The sequence below is a fragment of the Oculina patagonica genome, chromosome 12, assembly GCF_052425735.1.
Source record: "Oculina patagonica isolate OP01 chromosome 12, crgOcupat, whole genome shotgun sequence".
NCBI lineage: Eukaryota > Metazoa > Cnidaria > Anthozoa > Scleractinia > Oculinidae > Oculina > Oculina patagonica.
The window spans coordinates 29240274-29247572 of NC_135769.1; the positions used below are offsets into that span (position 1 = coordinate 29240274).

Consider the following 7299-nt stretch of genomic DNA (forward strand, 5'->3'; position numbering starts at 1 on the left):
GTTGGCTATAACCACTCGTATCCACTCGCGCTGTCTAAAATCTATATCATAAAGCAAAGAAAGAAGCCTAAGCCATGTTTTATACTGTCATAAAACACTCCGGGCATTTGAGAACACTCGAGAAATGTAGAAAACATTCGCCTGCGGCTCATGTTTTCTACATTTCCCTCGTGTTCTCAAATTCCCGTCGTGTTTTATGACAGTATAAAACATGGCTTAGGCTTCTTTATTTGTTAAATATTACGTGCATTTTGCCTATAAATATAAATTTTCAAGTGACTATTTCATAAGTAGCGCCCTGCCATTGACGAAGTGACTTACTGTTGTTGTCAGAAAACCAATATTTAAACAATGATCAACTGCTACTATTATTGTCCTCAAACAGAAAAAGTAAAAAATAAGTATACCCCCGAAACGATTTAAACCAGGGAATTGAGGTTATTTTATACGAGTTGACCATATTTGTATTGATTATGTATATATGGAGTCACTTTAATTGGTTGAAGCCCTTGTAAATTTGGATTTTTTGCTGCCTTCAAATTGTTATGTTTGATTCCAAGTTCTCGTTTTGTTTTGATTAGCTGTATAATTTTGTAGCCTGTTTTTCATAATCAGATTCATTAATTAATAATACACCAGCTAATAAACATTATGAAGATAATATTCTGTTTGTTTCAATGGTTAAAACATGTTCACGACTTCTTAATCCATGTCGGTAAAGTTTACTTTAAGACGTCACTTATTATTAGCCTTTAATGCCAATCAGTCGACTCCAAGTCTATAAACCCATCTTCGTATTCTTTTGTTAATAGGAACTAAAGGCTGTTCATGTTAATTTTCATTAGATATCCCAACCTTCCACCCTTCTACTTTCCTAGCCAAAGAAATGTTGATCCTATAAAATTTTGAACATACCGTACAGCTTTCATTTAATCACTTCAAACGGTAATATTGTGCAGTAGACTTAAGAGAAAGTCTAACTTAAATGTGGCATGTTTTGCTTACTAAATTACCGGTAATGTATAGAGGTATAACCTCCACCAGTTGGGTTCTTCATCCTAAATAACATTAGTTTACTTTTTTTGCAATTCAAATAGAGTATTCCTCCCTCAGCATAATGGAAAAATGGTTATACATTCATTTTCGTTCAAAACGTATCTCGTCCTTCATTTTGCTATGACGTTAGGTAACTACACTCAGCTTTCGAGGAAACGGCAATAAAACATATCTACTTGAGTTCAAGGTAAACCACTTTATATTTAAACTAACTATATTTAAGGTTAAGTCTGTAGTTTGCACCGAAAACTGACAACATGTTGCCAACTGCTGATTGTTGTCATGGTTTTGCCTTTTTTTGAACTTTTTAAAATTGTCAAATCAATTTAATTAATCAAGGCACCATCTTAAATATTAGTCTACTCTGTTACCTTGCAAACAGAACATAATATCCGTCGGCAAAGAGAAAGTTTGCCACAAAAACTTGAGCTTCGTGGAAATTCAAGGCAAGTACGTAGAATAGCGAATACCTGTAGGTGGTGCCATTCCCTATTTTTTCTGTGAAAAAAAGGGAGGATATCGATTTTTTCGGACAAGGTCTTAGAAGATTACTTTAATTAAATTGGCCTCTGCTTTACCCAAATCACTAACAAAGGTGGGATGCCGAAAATATTGGGAACCCTAAACCCGTGGATTTTACTCTAACAACAATTTTAACAAACTATTTTCGGTTTCTTTTTAGAAAAACAAAATTTCCTATCGTGTCAGCAGCGGCGTCCATGATGGATGAAATTTGGGGCATGTTTGATATTATCTTCGTGTAAACATACCAAACAGTGTTTAGCTTACCTTTTACATCTCTTACCAGATGAACCGATTAGGATATGTAACCTTGTCAAAACCTTAAGTCTCTGACAGCAATATTCAGCGTCTTAACGTGAAAGGAAATATTGACAAACTTCGAATTTGCCAAAAGCGTTCTTGTATATTACTTTTAAGCAAACAATACTACATTAAAGGTAGACCTTTCTCAAAGTCTATTAAAAAACATTGCGGTTGACCCATTTTATTGAGATAGTTTGCTGCAAATGTTGCTTTCGCGTACAATTAACTTAGTACTCGATTAATTCAAAAACGACAAGAATCATTTTCTTTGCACCAAGCCTTGGTGCATAAACAAACGAAAAAATTTAGACAGTTTGAAGACGTACATGGATTCGACTCCCCGTCGGGGACTCAGACTTTATCTTCGTCCTACGTTCGTGACAAAGGAAAATTACATCTTTCTCAATTGTAATGTTATTCTTCCGAGACTGCAACATTGAGTCACTACAGTTTTACCAGATTGTTCGATAATTATAATGTCAAACAGGAAAAGCATTCGTTTACCTTCAATTTATTAATTTAATTTAGGTCGCTCGACCCATTTTTTTTTTCTTTTATTACCTACCAACTTTGAACCCCTCATAACCAAATGTCGTAAGGTCAATCCATTACATCACCTAATGGGATAATTTTTTTTGGAGATCGGAATGAATATCAAGTGACAGTGACGTCACACCTGTTTTAGCTAAGAATCGAATTTTAGCTCGTAAACGCATTTTCTCTCGAAATCCAATGTAAAAGAGGAATTTTGAAATATCTTGGAATTTCTATTAAGATGGCATAACTTATGCGTAAAATAAAGAAAAATGCATATAAAGAAATTAGCTATCATCTTTTTTTTATGTTTTATGAAAGACTTTAGCCCTCATTCCTTTTACAAATGTCCCATATACGATATCCAAACCATAAGAAGTAGGTAGACTTACTCGATTCTGAAAAATATGAAAATATATAAATCAGAGTAAAGCTCAATGTTGACTTTATTTCCCATAGGCTACTTTTGCGAAAAAAAGCGATTATTTTTCTCCAAAATTTTACAGGGTGGCAATTGATCAGCTACACATAAAAACAGCTGCTGTGTTTTGGAACATGTTCATTTTTACCCCGTTTTATATTCATCGACTACCTAGGCACATTGTAATTAAAAATTGGAATGTTGACCGACGGAACAAAACTTTTTTAGGTAGTTAAATTAACTCTTGTATTTCTCAATAAATTTGAAGGCAGTTTTCGAAATGGTTGCGACTTTTTATGATAGGTTGTTTACATAACGTATGAAAAGTAATTTGAGGAAGTCACGTTTTCAAAAAGCACATCGAAAAATATATTCTCTTTATGGAAACTTTTTTTTAGCTTTTCCCTTATTTGAGTGACTTTTTTGTTATGCTAAATAAATATCAAAATATAAAATCATCTGCTTAACATTGTCAAATTTATTACCGAGTTCCCTTTTGTTCGAATCAGTTTAGCGAATGCATTTTTCGGGTTCCCTACAATCATTATATTTTAAATCTCTCGTCAAACTCCCCAGGTAAGGATCGGTTGTTAGTTGTCATTTAGTTTTTTTCCTATACATTTTTATTATTATTATTTGAATAGATTTGATACAGTTGACTTAACTAGACTATCATATCGGATATTTAATATGATGGTCGGTATTGTTGTCGGTGTTGCATAATTTTTCTCGCGATAACAACAAGTTTAGGAGAAATCCGTGAAAAAGCTTGAGTTAAGTTTAATTTGCAAGAGAATTTCGGTCACTGATAATTATTTGACAGTGTTGCATAACTCGGAAATAACATGCGTTTCCCAAGCCGTTATAAAAAAAAAGAGATCAGACTAGAGTTTTTATCAAGACTCCGGGGACAGGAACGAAACAAATTTAATCAGGACACAATGCAGCCAATCGTTTCGCTTTAATGTGACTAGCATTTTTAATGATGTAAAGCGGGAAACAAATATTTGCTTCCCTCCAAAGTAAATTGAAATGGTGACACAACTGTTGTGTTATAAAAAACACTTACAATTTACCAGCATTTAATTAAATAATTTGATTGTTTTGAACATTTACTTTTAGTACTTAAGACGGAACCGGGATTTACTGCTGATCCCTTAACTCCAGCTAGCTCAATACTGAAAATTGATAAGGCAAATGGGATACGAACTGACGGAAACATTCGCGCCCGCCCAAAAGGGTAGACAATAGACAAATCAAACGCAGAACCTTCGAGGTCAATCCAAAGTTCAGGAGGTTCGTTTGAGTACCGAACATTCAATGAAGTGTAAGTTCGATTACTGAAACAATCGAATAAATCAGCATAATCGAACCGAAACCAGATCGTTTCTGTTTCAGTTCAATTTGTTCCGATTACATTTAAAAAAAATACAAAAATTACCTCTTCCTTGACCTTAAGCAAAGAAAAAAGAAACTTTATTTTGCCGACATCCATTGACACGTCATTCCAATTCTAACACGGGAGGTTAATCTTTCTTAATATATTTTAATAAATAAAATAAACAGAAAAATGCTCTAGAAGAAATAAGATGTCACTGTAAGCAAATAGACATGTATAAAAAAAACTTCTTTAACGTTTTCATTCCGAATCTGTCTAAAAAAACAATAATATCGACATCAACAAAGTGCTAGTCTACAACACGTCTGTTCTCTCAGTCTCATCCAACATATGTAAACAAGTCAACGATATTTGCTTCAGGTTCGTATGGAAAATGAAGCCGGATAAAATTAAACGGCACACTCTTATTGGTCCTCTTGAAAAAGGTGGTCTTAACATGGTTGACTTTGTTATGATGGACAAATCTCTTAAGGCTGCGTGGGCAAAGCGATTATGTGAAGCTGGAGATAGTAAATGGTGCGCTGCCTTTTCCTTGGCCACAACCCACCTCGGTGGCACTTTCCTTTTTGAATGTAACTTTGATATACATGACTTAAATCTGCCTTCAGAATTACCCTCCTTCTACAAAGAAATACTCCCTGCTTGGCAGGAGATACACTCTACAGACCCCTCATCTGCTGATGAATACCGGAATGAAATCATTTGGAACAACCGATTTATTAGAATAGATGGAAAACCGATCTTTTTTCTGACATGGTATCAAAAGGGTGTGGTTAAAATACGCGACCTTCTGGAAGATGGTAGGTTCTTCTCCAGAGCCGAATTTCAAAAGAAATATGGTCTAAAAGTGAATTTCTTAAAATATTTCGGCCTCCTCTCTGCAATCCCTAGTGGTTGGAAAAACTCCCTTTTAAATACCCAGCAAATACCCTCCAATAAGACTGTCAGAGATGACCTAACACCCTCTAATGTCACTGCCAAATTCGCTCGCGAACATTTTGTTTTGAAAGTTCTTAAACCCCCAAATATAGAACTAGAACTAGTCGGAAAAAACTTATCACCGAAAGCTATCTACCAATTGCCTTTTAGAGTCACGGTAGAAAACAAACTTAGATGTTTCCAATATAAAATCATTCATGGCATCCTTCCCACAAACAAACGTCTTTTTAAAATGGGACTGAAAACGTCACCTCGCTGCGAGCGCTGCAATTTTCCCGACGAAACTTTAGCTCATCTTTTGTATGAATGCCCCATTACGCAAAATGTTTGGCGTGAAATTGTTATTTGGTGGAACGAGAAACGATCGGAGAATGTTTCTTTAAACGTGACAGATATTCTGTACGGCTATAAACCAGACTGTACTAAGTTCTACGCCTTTAACCATGTTCTAATCATCGGAAAATATCACATCTTTTAAGCTTGGTTGGATAATAGCCCCCCAAGCTTTAAAATTTTTTTATCTCGTTCTCAAAGACAAAATCCTTTGTGAAAGCAGAATCGCTTTTAAAAACAACACCTTGTCGAAATTTAGATCCAAATGGGCAACATTAAGCGCTCTTCCGCCTCAAAATGTTTCCACTTAGAATGTGCCACCCCCCTTTTTTTTTCCTACTTTCTTCCTTTTTTCCTCTTGTTTCCACCAAAAAATTGTATTTAGAACATTATGTTGTAAACCAACTTTGTTCTTGTACTTATATGTAGTGAAATTGTGTAAATTTTTCTTTGTATTATCAATATTGTATTTTTTTTCTTTTCGTCTTCTTCTTTAATAATTAATATTGTTAAGTCTACTAAATTATCTTCAATAAAAAAAAAAAAAAAAAAAAAAATTTCAACAAAGTGCTTGTCGGGTGATTGGCAAATTAACTTAGAAACACAGAACTTTACAGAAAGAAAATCACAATGGAATTTATATATACTCATTTTTTCCACTTTGAAAACTAAAAAAATTCAATAACGACCTCCCTAAGTTGTAAAAGAATTAAGAGCGTGAAATGCCCGGGTGAAATGAAAATTTAAAAAGGCGGCGAAATCATTGGACAGATGAAAAAGTTGTGCCATAAAATATATCCGACAAAGAATGAACCACTGATACTAAAAGTTTAAGCGTCCCAGAGAGGCTTAATTCACAATTAAGAAAACTCTGCAACGAGGAGAAGGAGAATTCACAAACTCACCTTTTAGGTATGATGGTACGCTAATTTAAGGTCACGGGACCCTATACGTTTAGGACCGTTGATAAAGCCTTGATCTTCACGGCAGGACAGATTGGTACTTGTCAACCTTGAAGAACGGACGGAAATACTAGTAGGATTTCCTCGGGTTTTAACAAAAGCTCAGCAGCTGCATGCAATTTAACTAGTAAATTTGTCATATCGTTAAATAAGGTTTCTTCCGCTTACGAACGACTTAGTCGTTGACGCCCAGAATTCTTAATCAAAAGTTGACAATTTTTAACAATGTAAAATATAACCAATTATATGTTTTATGTTGTAAGCTATCGTTTTATTATAGCTCAGCTAGCTGTATTGAGCCTCCTGTCATTATGATGCACGAAAGCAGCTGGTTGCAACTGTATTGGGCAATGTATGGAGCGCACAATTAAATATAACCGACATAGTTAACCACATATAGCACCTGACGATCTGCACTGAAAAAAGGCAACGTAGCCAAACTGGCACCAATACCTTTTTTGTCCCGAAAGTGCGATCACGCAGGTTGAAGTAAAATTTTCAAGCAATCTGTAGATAAACGTTGGTGACGTTAACCCTTGTTATGCTAAACTCGGATTTTTCCGGGATTTGAAATAATGGTTATCAACCACTTGGGACATCATCAATTTGCACATCAGGAGATCCCAAATCCAGTTCAAATTTTGGCTTAAGTGCATGCGCCAAAATGAAACATTGTACATTTTAGTGTGGAAACTTTTTTCGAAATCTTAATTGCTGAAGGGTGAGAAAATGCATTTCTAGCAAAGTTGAGAGAAATTTGGCACCGTAGCACCAAAAAAATCAATTTAACGGTAAAAGAAACGTGTGTTTGAGTAATTTGTGCACTGTAA

General features: G+C 34.9%; 1 protein-coding gene across 1 annotated transcript in view; it reads left to right on the forward strand.

Moving 5' to 3' along the window:
• Positions 1–3329: 3329 nt before the first annotated feature.
• Positions 3330–7299, forward strand: part of LOC144634057 (pyroglutamylated RF-amide peptide receptor-like) — an 11261-nt gene continuing 7291 nt past the window's right edge. Inside the window, exon 1 of the mRNA XM_078493003.1 lies at positions 3330–3412. The gene's annotated coding sequence lies outside the window, so the exon portion shown is untranslated. The remainder of the gene's footprint in view (positions 3413–7299) is intronic.